This window comes from Sinohyriopsis cumingii, chromosome 13, assembly GCF_028554795.1.
Source record: "Sinohyriopsis cumingii isolate HCF-2022 chromosome 13, ASM2855479v2, whole genome shotgun sequence".
In the NCBI taxonomy this organism is placed as follows: domain Eukaryota; kingdom Metazoa; phylum Mollusca; class Bivalvia; order Unionida; family Unionidae; genus Sinohyriopsis; species Sinohyriopsis cumingii.
In genome coordinates this window covers 59,024,030-59,044,382 of record NC_142973.1, presented here as the reverse complement: position 1 = coordinate 59,044,382, position 20,353 = coordinate 59,024,030, and the positions used below count along the sequence as shown (strand labels likewise).

General features: G+C 36.1%; 1 protein-coding gene across 3 annotated transcripts in view; it reads left to right on the top strand.

The window, feature by feature from the left end:
* Nucleotides 1-20,353, top strand: part of LOC149785661 (uncharacterized) — a 75,300-nt gene that overhangs the window by 54,277 nt on the left and 670 nt on the right. Inside the window, exon 1 of one of the 3 annotated variants that reach the window (XR_016425432.1) lies at nt 5,311-5,963. The exons of 1 other annotated variant lie outside the window; for it this stretch is intronic. The gene's annotated coding sequence lies outside the window, so the exon portion shown is untranslated. Of the gene's footprint in view, nt 1-5,310; nt 5,964-6,073; nt 6,163-20,353 lie in introns of those variants that run through there. One more of the 3 variants, XR_016425434.1, reaches the window with a different exon arrangement.

Below are 20,353 nucleotides of genomic sequence, written 5' to 3'. Positions count from 1 at the left end.
TGAATTTCTCCTCCGTTACTGCTTTCGTTCCATTGTCAATTTTGTGGGTTCCCTGCTGTATAATTATATTATATTCTTGTTTGCTAAGAATATTTTTTAGCTTTTCTTCATTTATGCCGTTCAAGCTAATACTTGTTTTTCGGAAGTTTGATCCTTCCTTTTTTGTGATACGGTATTCACATACAATATTTGTTCTTTTCTTACTTCTTAATTATTTGTTAAAATCGATTAATATATATATTTTTCATGGTCATATTCGGCCGTGGCATTTTACTTGTTATCGTCGCTTTTTTTGTCCATACTTTGGTTATCATTTTCTGTCGTCATTATTCGCTATCGTTACTTTCATCGTGATCATTAAAGCTATCCGTTAGTCGTTCAATCTGTGCGTTGCTATTCATGTCCTTGTCCTGTCCTTGTCCCATATTTGTTTTCTTTTTACTGTGTACCTCACTGTGGTGATCTTTTGCATGGGGATCTTTGTCGTAGGAGCTTTTCTATGCATCCTTTATTCTGGGTTTCGTCCTCCCCCAGCCCCTTGGAGCCATTCCCCGGAGTTTGATTTCTTTCTCTTTCGTATTAAGTGAAGTGGTGTAGATGTTAATGGAGTGATACGAATCAAATCTGTTTTCTCCTTGTCTGATGTGATGGCGTCTCTATCCTCATGGGATGTTTCCCCGAATCAGTTTGGGGATTTTCTTCATTAAGGACACATTTGTGAGACATAGTAATTGTTTTGTGTTAAATGTTTGTGCTCTGCCCCTATGGGGGCTACATGCGTTTCTTTATTACTTGGCTCCATACCAGAGCATATCTTGCTATCTTGATGGTTTTATCTTTCCTGTGTCTTTTTCCCCTAAGCCATTTTGGAGAGCCTCTCTACTTTTTCTAACTTCTTGTTGTTGTTGTAGGGTTTAACGCCATTTTTCAGCAAACGATAGGCTATACATGGCGGCCAGGATTAATGGTGGAGGAAGAACCCGGGAAAAACCCGGAAAGAACCACCGACCCACGAGAAGCTACTGCCAAGCTTTCTCACATACCCACATTAGCCGAATCCGAGACTCGAACCCACGCAGACAGAGGTGAGATGGCAGTGATCCGTAACGGAGAGCGCTTTAGACCACTCGGCCACTCGGGGCCCCCTTCTAACTTGTAACCTTTTGCTTCTAGGGCTGTTAAAATGTCTGCTTTTCTCGCGCAGTTTTGTATGTCACCGAAATCTCTACGCTGACAGCCCGGGGTGGATACTCGACGAGCCTCTGCTCTTCCCCTTCACCCTCTAACCTGGTTTCAAAATAGATTCGAACCCGCTTCTACCTGCGACCAAAGCGGACGCTCTAACGACTCAGTCCACCAGAGCGGTCTACAAACAGTTATGTAACAGTAAAGCTTTGCTTAAAGGTGTTTCATTGAAACACACGTGACTAATATATTTGTGAGTAAACATTGACTTTCACTTTTTGCTTTGCAAAGAAGTCAAACACTACAGAGTGGCAACTACTACTCTGTTGAATTTATTTCCAATTTTTTCCCAGAGGTCATTGCTAAAATTCAGCAGTGAAATGGAAAGCATTCAAAATGTATGAAATTAAATGAGTTGAAGAAAACTTCCGTTGCAAAGAAGCAATTTCTTTGCTAGAATTTGGACACAACTCGTTTGCAGTCAGAAGTGAGTTGATTCCGAGTATTACTCAGAATAAAAGAAGTTAGTAAAGAAAAGAAATAAGTAAAATTTGTGCTGTGAATGCAAAAGGATATGTGTGCAATTGTTAGAGATTTCCCTCCTATTAGAACTTCATTGTCCCATAGTTTGCTTTGGTGTCATGATGGACTCGATTTATATCTCCTGCTGTGGGTGTCATGATGGACTCGATTTATATCTCCTGCTGTGGGTGTCATGATGGACTCGATTTATATCTCCTGCTGTGGGTGTCATGATGGACTCGATTTATATCTCCTGCTGTGGGTGTCATGATGGACTCGATTTATATATCCTGCTGTGGGTGTCATGATTGACTCGATTTATATCTCCTGCTGTGGGTGTCATGATGGACTCGATTTATATCTCCTGCTGAGGGTGTCATGATTGACTCGATTTATATCTCCTGCTGTGAGTGTCATGATTGACTCGATTTATATCTCCTGCTGTGGGTGTCATGATTGACTCGATTTATATATCCTGCTGTGGGTGTCATGATGGACTCGATTTATATCTCCTGCTGTGGGTGTCATGATTGACACGATTTATATCTCCTGCTGTGGGTGTCATGATTGACTCGATTTATATATCCTGCTGTGGGTGTCATGATTGACTCGATTTATATCTCCTGCTGTGGGTGTCATGATTGACTCGATTTATATATCCTGCTGTGGGTGTCATGATGGACTCGATTTATATCTCCTGCTGTGGGTGTCATGATGGGCTCGATTTATATCTCCTGCTGTGGGTGTCATGATGGACTCGATCTATATCTCCTCCTGTGGGTGTCATGATGGACTCGATTTATATCTCCTGCTGTGGGTGGCATGATGGACTCGATTTATATATCCTGCTGTGGGTGGCATAGTTTCTTCCCAGTCGACTAATGGTATTTGACTGTTAACATACAATGGAAGTTTTGCATGCCTTACATTAACTACAAGAACAACACAATAAAAAACCACCGAAATCACAAATATATCCATATCTTTAATTAATGCGCAATAATATCCAAATAAGTCGCACCATAGCCTTAAGTTAAAATAATTGACAGGGGCCAATTTACGAAACTATCACCTTCCACTTAACCATCCCTGCAATCGGATATTGGAATGCTCGTATGTAATGGGATGGTCAAATTTAGTGTTCAGTACAGCGTTTTAGTAAGAACAATAACATATACACGTATATTCATGTCATTATATCGGTGCCCCTTTTCCGAAATCGAATTGCTGGCTATGTTCAGATACTGATGGCAATTGATGTAACGTATCACTCAGGTATAAAGTACAAGATCTATATGTCCCTTTTCACTAGACCATACTTGATATGGGCTGTTTACACGGGCGTCACGATTGTGTACGCAAATACAATGCAACGCGCGCACTTAGCGCCACCATTTTGCTTCGCTAACAAACATTTGTCAACATCATGTTATTTAATCGTCGATATGTATATCTGGTTTATCAAAATGATACATATATTGAAATTAAGTGCCTTATAATAGGAAAGACAATAAAGATGGATGTTCGCTGACCTATCAAACTACTCCATTGCACGATGAAATTAGAAAATGAAATATACACCTTTAGCGAATTTGTACAACAAATAATATATTGATAGGAAATTCATCTGCTATAAGGTACTGACCATTTAATTGGTCGCGGGGGGGGGGGGGAGCTGCGATTTTTTTTTTGAGCTGAGATATTTTATTTTGTTTTATCTCAAGATAGTTACTTTCTTCTTCAAATAATGGAGATAATATGGTGTTATTTTGCGTTGGATCAGAGCAGCGGTACATATCGCGGAATGTTCAGAAACATCAATGTATACCGCAGGACAAAATTGTGTGTGATATCCAGCCTTACAAGAAAAGCTGTTGTTAACCTGAATCCTACTGTCCATTTTCCCAGTTGCCACTGTAGAGAGAGACTGAGGGAAAGAATAAACTAACATCGTCAGTATACTTGATTCCGATATTCTCCATCCGAGCTGCTCTATCTCTCCGATATCAGTGACTGAATTAGTTATGCACCATATCAAATTTACTGGTGAGACGAAATCTGTCTGGATATACACGTGTATGTATGTATGTATGTATGTATGCATGCATATATATATATATATATATATATATATATATATATATATATATGTGTGTGTGTGTGTGTGTGTGTGTGTGTGTGTGTGTGTGTGGTAAGCCATCCTATATTTTAAAGTTCGAATTACAATATCTGGTGATAAAACGGTCTCCAGTAATAACAAAAAATGCACAATGGATTAGATAGGCACTTAACCAAGGGAACTTTAACAACACATTGCGGCTCATTAACTTTTCCATACCCCCAGATAAATTCAACCTATTTGCCTTATTTTTTCTCCCTGTGATACAATGACCTTGGGTAGGTAATTAGTACTAAATCAGCTTGATTTTGTACCCTGTGATACATTAACCTTGGGTAGGTAATTAGTACTAAAACAGCTTGATTTTGTACCTATGATACAATGACCTTGGGTGTATCATTATTACTTAAATACCTTTTCATAATACTTGCATATCATTAGTTGAATTCTTGATCTTTAATGTGACAATTATATCATATGGTTGTCGTACGTCAAACAGGCTACATGTATTTTATATTAAGTCACAAAGCTGGAAATACGGATCGCCTTTTGATGTAAAATATTTTAATCTTACAGGGAGGTTTTGGTGGGTTTCTTTCAAATTGTAACTTTTTTGTCTTCAAATTCAGCTACTTATAAAATGTCATTCAGAAAAAAGCCCCATTTTTGAATTTAGTCATTATCTCAGTGTATCTTTACATTTCTGAAGTTCGTACCGGTAGGTAATATACTGTATTCTAAATGAAGAGTGTTTGCTGTTCGCTTTCAATTTGCAACTTGTGCGACATTAGTGCAACATCAACTTTATAAGTGTTCATAAATCAAGTCTGTCATACATATTTTGACACACAAATTACAATTTACAATGCAAAATCTCAAACCTTTTATACATATAACGTCATCTAAAGGACAAATTACAATATAAAATTTCAAACCTGTCATAAATGTATTGACATGCATGGACAAATTACAGTGCAAAACCTCAAATCTGTCATACATATATTGACATCCAAAGGACAAAGTACAATGTAAAACCTCAAACTTATCTTACCTGTAATGACCTCCAAAGGTCATATTACAACGAAAAGGCTCAAAATTTGATATCAAAGGACAAATTGCAATGAATAAGCTCAAAATACATGCAACATTAATATCTTGATATACAAATTGTTTTCCATGTTAAGAGAAAACTACATTATAAGCATCTATAAGGGACAAATCATCATTTTCTATTAAAATAAATACTGAATGGATCAATCAATGAACTTCATAAGTACATCAGATCTGGTACGAGAAACCGGAATTCTTAGCATGAAAGTGCATTTCTCGAGTTTATCATTATCAAATATTTACTTACCTAGCTGATATAGCAAATGACTCTTACAGCAAGCAGTGATCTCACGTTCACCTACCTTAATCGATGTTTGAATATCATACAATTTACTTTCATCACCTTCGATCGTTATGACGTATATGCACTTGTTGTTGTTGAGTTTAATTATAGTGGCGTGCGCACAATTGTGCATGTGCCACTTTTTTTCTGACTGCACCGCAGCCTGCTAGTTGTTCCTGGGGAAGGGAATGGTGCCACCTCCCCCAGATTTTTATGGGTTCAAGGAACCCTGACAGTTTGGCTTCAATCGGTGGGTCCATAAATGTCCCTTACAGTTGAATGGTTGGCTGTCATTAGTGGGAAGGAGAGCTCGGGAACGGTCCTGGTTGCTTCACATCGCTAGTTTCTTGTTGCATTTGCCTGGTGTTTCTTGGGGGTTTTTTTGGTTTTTTTTAATCTGTTTTTTTTTATCTGTTTTTTTTTTCTTCAGAATGTTCTAAAAGGGTGTGTGTGTGTTATATGTTGTTTATAGAGGTTGTTAGTAGAAATCATGTATGAAGAGAGATTTTCAAGGTTATTATGGTATTACTAGTCGAGGTGTTTAGGGTGTACTTCCTACGTTATGTTATTTATAAGTTTTTAGATATTGCCTCTTTAAGTTATTTATTTATTAATGTTTTTAGAGATTGAATGTTATTTATACTTTATTTAGCAAGAGAAGGGAGTCCTAGCCGATTACACGGTTCGTTAAGGACATCTAGGACATCCGATTCTGCGGTTTCCTTAGTTTTTGATAGGTGTTTCGTAAGTGAATTATTTATTAATATTTTTATAAATTGAATGATATGTTATGGGTTTTTATGTGGGGGCTTCTAAATTTATTTAGCTAGTTATATGCACTTCATGCGGTATCAGCCTACGCAATATGTACCGCTAAAGTAGGTGTGTTGTGCCTTAGAGAACCCACTAATTACCCGGAAAAGAACTGCTCGATACATGAAACGTAAGTACTAGAACAATAACTATAGACCTTTCAAAATAGGTGTTCATAGTGTCAAAACGTACTATCATGCTCGTTTTACACTAATCAAGACACGATACAATATTATCATAACTCGGCGTTTGTTTTGTTTCACTTCTCTTTTTGAAACTCGAGAGTTCTTTCGTACTCTAACTCCAAGAAACACTGATGTTAACCCCCCATAGGGATATCCATTTATTCCGGCTGCCACTGGGGTGAGAGAGAGAGAGAGAGAGAGAGAATACACTAATATTGGCTCTCTATGTTCTGTCTCTTCAGTGTCAATGTTGGAACCATATCCGGAATCTATTCTTCAAACAGATTCTAAATATCTGCGTGGATGAGTCATATTATACTATATACGGCAGGCCACTCTATACCTTTTTTGGTTCGCATTACCAGACAGGATCTACAATACCTCGTCTCCAATAAAAGCAGCAGAACAAAAATGCGCTTGGATTGTACAGGCACTTCATAAGGGAAGATAAACAACCCATGCGCTTAAGTAACTTTTTCATTACCGCCAGATAAATTAAAACTGAGTTGCTTTTCCGCCCTGTGATACACTGACCTTGGGCAGATCATTATTAAAACGTCTTCACATAACGCTTGCATATCATGAGTTGATTTCTTGATCTTTAATGCGACAATTATAGCATTTCGTTCTCGTTTACGTGAAATACGTTACATGTACCTAATATTAAATCTTAATGAAGAAATGATCTCGTTTATATATATATATATATATATATATATATATATATATATATATATATATATATATATATATATATATATATATATATATATATATATATTAAAAATAACATGGCATTTAAAGTGTTGGTATAAAGCAAATTGATATACCAATAATACTGGTATATCAAATTGTGATTCGCCCATGGCGCAATAATACCACTATATAAACATTCTAACAACTGCATGCCTATAGATCAATGACTAATTTCTACTCATTCATTAATCATAAATGACATATGAAAATAACGATAACACGTATTGTTATGCATATTTGATTTAATTTAATTGTTTGTTTCTTAGTTCTAAATTTTTTTATATTCCATTACATGCTATTGTAATGTAATTTTATTTACTATATTTGACATTTTCCAGAAATTCAGTTCTGTTTGACCTGATTGTTTTTCGAGAACACTAATAATAGAAACTTTGTATCTAATGCTGACCTAGTTCCTGACCTTGATTCAGAAATCAGTGAGTTGCAGTAAACAAGTTTTTCTAAAACTTTTTTAAAATTCTGTCCCAGAGTAAAAATCATTGGTTTTAGTCGAGGCCATAGTAGGAGTACGTGATATTAGGCATGTAAAAAGCTTCTATCGTGTTCTAGAAACATGGTCATGTGACCCTCATATGGGAATCTGTTTCACGTCTTAAATTAGTGTATAACTATTTTCTATAGAGAATTTAGTCAGTTGGGCTATAAACCATTGACACTTAAAGGTGCTTTGTTGTGACCAATTTAAGTTGAAATTCAATTTTATGGAAATATTAATTTAAGTACTCATACAGAATTATTGGACTAAGACATTTATTCAAATCTTATTCGGAATTCAAAACTGGAATATTATTTTCTGTGGTTCAACAAGGAATTGTTGACACATCAGGACAACACTGAATATCGCATACGTCATCGTCCTCCATCATGGATTTTTTATCAGGACCCAACTCAGATTCATTTAGAACCATTTTATTACTAGGGCTTCTATTTTTTAGTTCTTGGATAATTCTTGGATTAATTTTGGATTTGATTCGTAAAACCGTTGTCCTTTTTTTTTATTTTTTTATTTTTACCCTGTTATTCTAGGGAAACAAATTATTTGTTACATTTAACAAAGCTTGTTACCTTCACTCTTTTTTGTTGCGTTTTGTAAAAGCCTTGACGTAACAAAGATAATTGGGTTGCTCGTCCTTGGGGTATATGATTTGTGGCTAAAATATTTCAGGAAGCTTTGTTTGTTAAATTTGAATGCCTCTAGGTTTTTAATTTTTTTTAAATTCCAAGTATTATTTTACATTTTTGAAATCTTTGTTGTAATCATCAGGCTTTTTTAAACAATGTCACCAAAAGTGGAAATCTTTCTTTCAAATCCTACCAAGGAACAATTAGACCGTTTGAAAAAAGATGAATTGATTCAACTTGCCAGAAAATATGATCTTTCTGAGGCAAAAGCTTCCTTAACGAAGCAAGAAATAAAAAATATTTTTGTCCAGTACTTGGTGGAAAAGAATGTTTTGGATAAAATTATTTGGTTTCAATCACTAAGTCTGTATTAGACTCTGACATAAAAGTAAAGGAATTAAAATTAAATACAAGATAGAAGGAAGATGGAACTTCAGAAAGATAAAATGAGAAACAAATGCATTTGCAATTGGAGAAAGAGAAAGAACAAATGTTATTACAGAAAGAATAGAAACAGATACAAATGCAGTTACAGAAAGACGAAATGAAGTTACAGGATAGAGAGAAACAAATGCAGTTACAATCGGAGAAAGAGGAGAGAGATACAGATGCAAAGAGAGACGGAAGACAGGGAATATCAGTTTAGAATTACAAAATGAAGCTGGCAAGTGAAAAGCACATTCCTACTTTAGATACAAATTCAAGTTTTGATGTTACAAAGAGTATTAGGTTAGTGCCCCCTTTTAGAGAAAAAGAAGTAGACAAATATTTTCCTCGTTTTGAAAAAATTGCGGAAAAATTTGAAATGGGCAAGGAAGCATTGGACTCTGTTATTATAATATGTATTTACTGGTAAAGTTAGTGATATTTACAATTCACTGTCAGTTCACAAAAGTGGTAACTATAATGTGGTTAAAGAATGCATCCATAGGGTCCATGAGTTTATCGGCAACAATTCAGAAACTATAGCAAAGATGCTGGACAAACTCATGTCGAATTTGCTAGAGAAAAAAGCAGTCGTTTGATACATGATGCTTAGCTAAGAAAGTTGAACGAGATTATGATGAAAGTTTCAAACAACATGTATTACTTGATGATTCCAAAAACTGTGTCCATAGGGACATTAAGACTTAAGACTTGACGAGCATAAGATCGAAACCTTGGAAAATGCTGCTGGTGCTGCTGATGAGTATTCTTTAACTCATAAAGTTTCTTTTGTAAATAAGACTTCTACACAACAGTCTTTTGGCAGAAAATTATTTCAGCCTAATTCAAGCCCTTCTAAAACTCAAACTGGCACAACTTCTAAAAATCAAACTTCAGAGAAGCTTGATTCAAGATCCTTGCCTCTTCCTACGTGTACCTATTGCAAGAAAAAGGACGCGTTATTTCTGATTGCTACAAATTGAAAAATATGCATCAGAATCAAGACAGACCTATTCCAAATGCTTTTATTTCGAAGAGGTCACGGTCACGGTCAAGTATTGAAAGAAATACATTGGTTGGGTCTAATAAACCCCAGTCTGATTCGATTATAGAGAATTATGAACCATTCATATCGAAGAATTTTCTAACACTCATGGGTGATTCGGCCAATCCTATCCATATTAAAAAGTTTTGGGACACAGGAGTTTCTCAGAGTCTTTTATTGTCAGGTACTTAGCCTTTTTCTGAGAAGTCTTCTTCTAATAAGAGTGTTCTTATTCATTTAGTAGAGTGCGGCTTTGTTAATGTTCCTCTCCATTGTGTAAATTTGGCATCAGACTTAGTCTCAAGACCTGTGAGAGTCGGAACAGTCTCTGTTTTACCACGTTGAGGGCATTCATTTATTACTAGGCAACGACCTAGCTGTAGATATGGTTGTGCTTAATCCACTTGTAACTGACAAGCATTGCTTGGATCATAAAGTCGATCCAATTGAATAAGAAGTCCCTGATGGATTTCCAGCTTGTGTAGTTACCAGAGCTATGGCAAAGAAAACATTTGCAAATGATGTTGATAAGGAAATTATTCCTTTAGTTGACACATGTATTGGTCATGCTTTTGATGAGGTCACTTTCACTCCTTGTTTAGATCAATCAGAAGGTATTGATCACGATGATTCTCTTTTAACGACTCGTTCTCTTTATTCTAATCAGGGTGATAAACGACAATCACTTGTCGTCGAACAGGAAAAAGATCCTGAGATGTCCTGCTTGTTTCAGAAGGCCATTAGTGAAACTGAAGCTACTGTTATTTCATTAAAAAAGGAATTCTTATGAGAAAACGAGACCTCCCGATGTACCTGCTGATGTCGACAGGAAATACTTAGTCTGGCCGATGAAACTCCATTGGCTGGTCATTTAGGGATCAATAAAACTTAGCACAAGATCTTAACTCACTTCTAATGGCCATAAATCAAAAGCGATGTTAAAAAAACGGCCCAAACAACTATGGAAAAGAGTGGGGTCAGTGCTCTGCAAACTCTGGTTTCAAAAAGTTCGGATATAATTTCACAGACTTTCGTTAGAAGACATATCGCCCCCTTCGATGGAAATATCCCACAGATTTATAAAGCCAGTGTTCATCCTGATGTGACAAATGTTGTGCTCACACCCATTCAGAATCAAAATAAACTGTTAACTTCGACTTCGACCAGGATAGAGAACGCTAGGCATCCGATTACTAGCAACAGTAATGTGAAAGGTATAGACTTGAAAACCCCTCCTAGCAAGATACCTACCGTTATTGGGGGTCAGGTAGAAAGACCTAGATCATTTGGTAAATCAGGTTTAGAAATAGGTTCAGAGAGTATTGTTGGATATGAGGATGTTGATGACAAAAATGAGAATGTTGTATTTGAAGGTGTAGTTAGACGTAGAACAAGGCGCTTTTATGTGGGTGGCATTGGCGTCAAATCTACTGCTGAAGGCCTCGGTAAATTCTTGAAAGAATACGATATAGATCCGTTATCCATAAAGTTTATCCACAGTAGACGTAATTGTCTATCGGCCAAGCTGACTGTATATAATTCAGACTGCGACACTGTTGAAAATGATGTAACATGGCCAAAAGGTGTTTATGTAAGAAGGTGGTATGGGAATCAATCTTGGCGAGACAGGTTTAGCAATCGCGATCAGGAGGCAAATGAAGGTGCAGGACGCGATATTCTGTGACTAGGGTGACAGTTAATTGTTCATAAATTTGCCATTATGTTCTGTCGTAAGTTAATGTGTTTTGTCATCTTTGTCATTTTAGTCCTGCTTTCACGATGCATAAGTATTAATATGCCTATATTGCAAGTTAATATGAATCTTAATATACTGACCTGGAATGTTAGAGGAATTATGTCCTCTGCTCTTAGCTTTAGTGCAATGCTGGATAAATATAATGTTGACGTAGCTTGCGTAACTGAACATAAACTATTACAGCACATACTTCCATTTTGCGATACTATTCGTTCTGATTATAAATGCACTGCTAAGGCAGAGGATATTTCCTCTAATTGTATGTTAATAAAATGTGGTAAAGGAGGAGTTGCAATCTTCTGCAAAACTTCTCTCATGAGATATGCTAACTTTATAGATGAAGTTAATAGTGACAGAGTTGTTGGCATAGAATTCAAATTTCCTGATATGCAAAATGTATATATTTTTTGTGTATATATGCCGACCCTATTATATGGCATAGATTGTTACAAAGCGCAAATTGAGTTGATTCAAAATCTCTATGATCAGTACTCACAGCTGGGGGACGTGTATTTTACTGGTGATTTCAATGCAGTAGCTGAACCAGCCACTTTCAGAGATTACAAAGATAGAGTATTTCATGAGTTCTTGCGATATAATAATCTAGTGAGTGCTGGACATTTAATAATATGCACTGGTTCCCGCTATACGTTCACCCCAGCAAGAACGATGATTGATCATTTTGTACTGTCGGATCAATGCATAGGTAGATTACGAAGTGTGCACATTGTTTCAGATCACGAAGAGCACGCGATATCTGACCACCTCCCTATCCTTACTTACCTTCGTACAGTGACCTGTGGGAGAGACTTCAGACAGTCTATGAAGAGAAACAACATAGCCTGGAATAAATTAAACGCTGATATCTTGAAAAACTATCAATCTGAGCTGGACCTTCGCCTGAAAACTTTAGATATAGATACTATTTCGGACAATGTTGATAGCTTTTACCAGCACATTGTTAATGCAATACAGCAGTCAAGCGACATCGCGCTTCCAAAGTCTAAATTCAATTATCATGCCAAACCATATTGGTCAAATGAACTCAAAGAAGCACATAAACTTCAAAGACAAGCTAGGTATACTTGGATAAATGAGGGAAGACCGAGGGGTAGTCAATTTAATTCTTACAGAGAATATAAAGATAAGAAGAGAGACTTTAGAAACGTTCAAAAACTGGCTGTGGAAAAATATATGGGGGAGGTGTATGAAGAAATTGAAAAAGCACACGAATGCGATGTAAGACACTTTTGGAAAATGATCAACATTAAGAGAGGGAACAATACAAATTTTTGTCAGGAACTATCAACTGATGGAGTTTGTGTCCGTGATGATGATTCCATCGCAAATGGCTTTGCTAGATACTATGAGGACATTCACACGCCGAATTTAAACCATAGTTTTGACGGAAACTTTTATGAATTTATAGAGAGAGAATTAAATCGGGGTCTACAGGACGAAGTAAGCCATATCGAGACCTTACAGACCAGTATCAGTTTAAATGAAGTAAGAGAAATCATTAAAGGTCTAAAGAAATCAAAAGCATCGGGCCATGATCAAATTTGCAATGAACATTTGATCTATGGCAGCGACTACCTCATCGAGTGTATGACAATTTTATTTACTCGGATGATTGATCAATCTTACATACCTGTAGATTGCAAAAAAGGGTTAGTAATACCACTGTACAAAGGTAACAGAAAATCAAAGAACTCCCTCGAAAGTTACAGGCCTGTTACTTTACTGCCTGTTATCTACAAAACCTTTGAGAAAATTATTCATGAACGTTTGGTAACTTGGCTCAAAGATACTAATTCTAGTATACCCAGTTCACAACAACATGGTTACCAAAAAGGTTTAGGCTGCACAACAGCGAGTTTTGTGCTGTTGCAATCAGTACAATATAATGTAAACATGGGTTCACGGGTTTTTGCTGCTTTTCTTGATACAAAAAAGGCATTTGATACCGCGTGGCACGAAGGACTGCTTTTTAAATTATTCACGTTGGGAATTACGGGTAAATCCCTTTTGATATTTTTTAACATGTATACAAATTTACAGAGTAAAGTTCTTGTAAATGGGCAATTTTCAGATTGGTTCTCAATTGGCCAAGGAGTGAGACAAGGGGGTGTTTTGTCAACCTTGATGTACACAATATTTATAAATGACTTGCTGCTACAGTTAGAAAATAGTGGATTTGGAGCAAAGATTGGATCCTTAGCTGTGGGAAATCCAACCCTAGCTGATGATATTTCACTTTTGGCTATATATCCTAGCAATCTACAAAAGCTGTTAGATATAGCATACGACTACAGTAATAAGTGGCGATTCGAGCTTAGTGTTACAAAGTCATACATTATCATTTTCGGACCCCAATACAAGAATTTTATCAATATGAAATGGTATCTTGGCCCGTCATGTTTGCCGGTCACCGATTCGGCAACACACCTGGGTCACCGGATTAACTCAAAGCTGACGTCGCATGACGCAATACTCGATGCATGCAAGAAAGGGAAAAAATCTTTTCACGGTCTGTTTGGTATTGGCATTAAACCGAATGGTTTAAATCCTTTGGTTGCTGCAAATGTAATTAAAAAGGTAATTTTCCCTTCAATGTTTTATGGAAGTGAATTATGGTGTAACATTTCAAAAAGTGACCTCGCTTTATTGGATAAAACTCTGAGGTATTTTGCCAAACATTTACAAGGTTTTCCAATACATACAAGATCAGACATTGCCCTGGGAATGCTAGGATGGACATCAGCGCAGTCCGAAATTGATAGAAGAAAATTGATGTTTTTACACAGATTGTGTTTGATGCCTAACAATGTACATACTAAACGTGTGTTTAACGTTGCGTTATTTCACTTCATTCTGAGCGGATGCATGTCAAGCTGCGGGTTAATTTCAAATTTATATTATACCTCAAAGAAGTTTGACTTGCTCGGGTATCTAACTGATTATTTACATCATTCTGAAATTCCAGATAAACATAATTGGAAAGAAATTGTAAGGTCAAAAATTGTTGGTCTTGAAAATAGCCTCTGGAGAGTTCGTATGTCTAATCAAGCAGATTTTGATAGATTCTCTTCGATACACGAATACTTACGACCTGCCTCAGTGTGGCAGTCGGCTAAAACTAGACAACACACTAAGGTATTTACATATGTAGCTAAACTATGGGCTGCTGTTCCACAAACACAGCTTGATATGTGTATTAGATGTGGGAATGTTTATACAGACTTGATACTTCATTGTTGTGTTAGTTGTCCTTATATGTCGAACTTTCGAAATTCTTTCTGGGATTTCCTTACTGATAAATTTCCCCTGAGCCTGCACATTACGTTATTTAATGCAGAAGATGAGCTGCAACTACAATATCTTTTAGGTAAAAGGTTACCATCAGGAGTAATCGACAAAGAAAACTCCAAGCTATTCGTCCTGTATGCAGCATACTTTGTCATGCAGTGTGCAGCTATCTTCTGTAAATAAGGTACTGAAACTTGCAACTTATGAGTTGACGAACACTTTGTTGATGATATTGTGTAAGAATTTGTATTCCAATATTTTTTTTTTTTTTTTTTTTTATATTTATTGATTGTATTCAGATGATTTATTCTTATATCATGTAATCTTCCATGGAAGGAAATAAAGATGATGATGATGATGATAACTCACTTCTAATGGCCATAAATCAAAAGCGATGTTGATAAATACTGTAGATCTTATCATATCTATCAAATGGTAGGAAAACCAAATCAGAAAATTCCCAAGGCTCATTTACAACTTATTCCCGCCTTTGACGAACCATTCAGTAGAATTATGGTAGATTGTGTTGATCCCTTACCTAAGACCAAGTCAGGTAACCAATACCTGTTGACCATTATGTGTGCGTCAACAAGGTTTCCAGAGGCAATTCCCTTGAGGAATATAAAATCTAAAATAATAGTAAAAGCTTTGATAACGTTTTTTTTTTTTTTTAACTCAATTTGGCCTTCCCAAGTCCGTATTAGGCTCATATTTCATGTCTGGAATTTTCCAGAAAGGTATGTACGAATTAGGCATTCAACAATTCAAATATTCTGCCTATCACCCCGAGAGGCAAGGTGCATTAGAAAGATTCCATCAGACTTTAAAAAATATGATTCGAATATTTTGTTTTGATACGGGTAAAGATTGGGCTGAAGGCATTCATTTACTATTGTTTGCTATTAGGGAATCAGTTCAAGAATCTTTAGGTTTCAGTTCCATTGAACTGGTTTTTGGACACGCTGTGCGTGGACCATTGAAGTTATTGAAAGAAAAACTTCTTTCTAATAAAGATTCTGAAATTAATCTTCTTGATTATGTTTCTAATTTTAAATATAAGTTGTCAAAGGCTTGTGAGGTCGCAAGAGCAAATCGAAATAAGTAGTAGGTAGTAAAGAATATATTGATTAGAACTTAAATTTGAGAGTTAGTGGAATTTTTTTATGGAAATGATATAGCTTCCCAGAACATTCTTCTGCGACTTAGGCCAAATTTGGATGTAGATAAAGAGTAAACAATTATTCATTAGTGTCACGACCAGTCTCTGAAATCGTTTACAGTTGTACTCAGATATATATAATTTAAAGGGAATTAATTATTTAAATTATTCTTTGGAATTAAAAAATGTTCATTGACATTTTGGACTTAAACACTGCTTTGGGATTATTGAGAACTCATTCACTTTATAACTTTGTTGAATTCGGACATTCAAGACTAATGAGTTTCATTCGGACCATTCTATACCTTTGTACGTGTGATGGGACATTTAGGGTTATTTGGGATTTAATTAGGAAAACTGTAAGTGCCTCTAAAATGTTCACTTCGTAACTTCGAGAAATGCATTATTTGTTGATTTTACTAAACGTATTGGTTTCGCTTTTTTCCGTTACATAGCTTATCACCTAGCGTCGTAAATGATTGTTTGAACGTTTGACATCAAAAGCCATTTCTATCATCGCCTTTAGTTCAATATCTTCTTTTATAGACATCAGATAGATATCAAAATTATGCTACCCATATTTATCAATTGCGCTTCTGAAAATAGTAAAAATATAGCATTTCTTAATTCTCTTGATACCTTGTAATAACCCACAACAATGTCAAATCTATGTAATCAAATATACATCATTAGACCCTTGTTTTATAATTTACAATTTTATATCTCATTATTTCCTCTTGTTTATTATTTTTTGTTTAACAGCCTCTTGACATGTCCCGCTGATAATTGCAGTTATACACTACCGGCGTTGTTCCTTTACCTGATCCACATGCTGAGTTTTATCATGGATGAAACCTAGTTTTATTTACAACTCAGTGTGAGCAAGTTAAATAAATGTAGTTTACTTCTGACAATATTTATAATACATCTTTGTAGATAGAAATCGATAAGCTAGACCAAAGAGCAATTCTTACCAGTTAGATAATTTCTTCATGCAACAACTAATTTAGTGCATTGTAATGTTATACAGTCTTCAGCAAATCCGTTCATGTCCGGTAAAAATTAGCTTTTTTTTCATCCTTACATTTTATTGTGTACATTCATCAATGCATCCAAAACATTGATATCGTTATTTCAGATTTCAGAGTATGCACTTCCCAGTTCGTCATCTTTTGTGATTCAGTTAAAATTGTCAGATTAATGATAACTGGATTCTATGCACGTTCCCAGTATAAATATTATACATTATATAAAACTCCTTACTCCACCTTATAGCACATTCTATTGTTAATTTAATGATGTAAGGGAGATAACCTAGTTTACCATATTCAATATAACCTTTAGTTGTTGTGGTCCTGGTGTAACTAAGCATCCAGTTAATTCAGAGGCAGTTTCCATTGAGCAAACAGCATATGAAAGGAATATACAAAATTGATCAGGAAAGCTTCTTAAGTTTTATTTTGATGCAGCAAGTCTTTCTCCTATTAATTTATCGAAGTTTATTGAAAATAGGTTATGGATCCCTGCAATGAAATAACGTTCATTTAAATGATTGATGTTGACGCAACCAGGACAATGTGAGAGGGACCCAGGATCATCGTCTGTGTATTTGTTTCTAGTTTTCCACTTTAAGACGACGAATCGCGACATGCATTTATGCAGCCAAGATGAAACTATATCGTGAGATGGTTGATGGATCGCGTTAATCACAGTGATTAGTACACAAGAGCTATCTCGGGACATATTCCAATACGGTCCTGTTTTTTGTCGTAGCATAGTTTACATGATATGGTGTCATATTACATTAACAGGGTTGGCATTTCCTTAACTGCATATACATAAACCGTATTTATCTTTTTATGAAAAGTTTCTTCTGCACAGCAGAAAAGTCTGTTTCTATTTGTCTACTTCTAGTTCTAACACTTTATATTTTTTTCACAAACAGATGCATTTACTCTAGATGGATTTGCACCGTACTAATATATGATTGTTATTGTTGTAGGGTTTAACGCCATTTTTCAGCAGAAGATAGGCTATACATGGTGGCCAGTATAAATGGTGGAGGAAGAACCCGGGAAAACCCCGGAAAGAACCACCGACCCACGAGAAGCTACTGGCAAGCTTTCTCACATAACCACATTAGCCGAATCCGAGACTCGAACTCACGCAGACAGAGGTGAGATGGCAGTGATCCGTAACGGTGAGCGCTTTAGACCACTCGGCCACTCGGGGCCCCCTAATATATGATCGATCCAAGGTAGATCTATTGATAAATTTAGAGAAATATGAGGGTTCACGTGTGTACAGGATGCATAAAGCGGGCACATAGTTCAATTGGAGAAGAAGTATATGTCGAGTCATTTACAAACAACAAAGATCCTGATCTGCCATCGCGTAAATTGTTTTGTTTTATTCATATATCTTCTGCAGTAGGAACGGTTATGTAGAGATTCGTTGAGCCGATTTCGAAAAAATTACACGGCAGCTGCAAAAAGATTGTAACTAGATTACATCTTAAATCACCGACCATCGTGGCATATCTTCCTTGTAGGATTATTACATTTATACCTCTTGATGGTTTTGTATTTTGGGATTTGTTCAGAGAGGTCATATTTTAATCAACTTTTTGCGAGAAGTGAACATTTGCTAGAAACACTTTGATTGGAACCGTCTTTGCAACGTTTGTAGCTAGTGATCTGCTTCAACCACAGGACACGTTTAGATGAATTTCGAGAGAGTGGAGGCTTACGTCCACGCGTGGACCCTAACATTCCGTTTTTAATCCTGTTTGAGATATTGTATGTTGGGATTCGTTAGGACCCTTTGTGTTAAATCCTAGAAATAAGAGCATCCCTATGACTTATTTATGTATACGCTGAAGAATGAGTATATACACATAATTTGGCATTGGGATCCACAACTTAAAATTGTTTTATTTTATTCCTTTTTGGAGCTGTTGTAGACAGGACTTATGTCAAATATGGCATATGTTTTGACGAAATTAGCAGAGTGCATTGCATAAAATATGGAGGCTAAACAGAGAGTCATTCTATAAAGCATGTCGATAGATACGAAGTGAAAGAAATGAACAATCCTCTGCTTACAATATCTTGAGCTTGACTTGCGGTTTGTTGCAGCCAATATAATAATTTTAGTTCAATCCCTCCAGCGTGATCAACATAAGACAAGAGCCTGTACAGAGACAATCTATTGTGTGCACAATTATGTTTATAAAAAACAACTGTTGTATATATATATATATATATATATATATATATATATATATATATATATATATATATATATATATAGAGAGAGAGAGAGAGAGAGAGAGAGAGAGAGAGAGAGACAGACAGACAGACAGACAGACAGACAGACAGATACTCGCTTTTTAGTCGAGTCAAACTGCAAACAACAAAGATCCTGATATGCGTCTATCTTGTTTGGTCTACTGGTTATTCCTAACAAATTCACAGACCAAGAATTGCCGTCACCTAATGCACCGGCAGATCTAGGTCTGTGCAGTTTGCAGTTGGACTCGACTTAGAAGCGAGTATATACAGTATTCATTTAATGCCTTTTGAGGTCATTTGCAGCTGGGGGTCTACATATCTCTAGGTACTGATTCTATCCAAATATGAAAAGATCGTCTATTTTTGTGCGATAAAGTTATTTCGTTCAATAGCGTTGGACCAATATTATTTGCCACGGCACTGTTTGCTTCCCCTTTAAACTCTTTGGTAAAATACACCAAGAAACTACCACGTGCAATCATGATATCTGAGCTGAGGTGTAGTATACTGTCACGTTTGCTCAGCCCCAGTTAGTAAATCGTGTATAAACTAAGGTATTAGCACAAGCCATGGTTTGATGTCTCAACATTGCAGCAGGCTAGAGTTAATCTCTTACGCAAGGTTACCATGACCAGAGAGACGACCCGGCATCTTGATTCGGCACAGGCGTTAGATCTAGCGACTTCCAAAACGGAATGAAGGACGTTGCCCCCTAAGTTTGATTGGATCGGGTCAAAGCGACACGATTCGGAATTGTGATAATAATTTCGATCCGAATAATAACTTCTAACTAGCAAGCGAACATTTAGTCTCGCCTAGGAAGATTTCTGACCAATATATGGTTACTCAGAGGAAGCCACTCGTAAATTTAGAGATAAAACTTAGAGATGAGATTCTAAGGAAACACAAAGCTATGTGCTCGATTTTTGCAGAATATTACGGCACTGTAATTGTCATTGTGAGTAGTATGAATACTTTATTAATATGATCGTTTAGTGCGAAGAATTGCCCTTGTAGTGTTTAATTTACAGGCGTATTTGAGAAATGAGTTCAAGTATTATGTAGATAATTATTTAGATTGTTAGCTTGTGGTCAGAATTAATTTTGTAATTCGCTGTTAGGTTACTTTGTAGTTAACTAGTTCATTTATTCATTTGATATGTTAGAATTTACACATGCTTGAATTCTGAATTTGGAAAATGGTTTACGTGTGTAAGATTAGTTAATATGGATGCATGAATATTTGAAT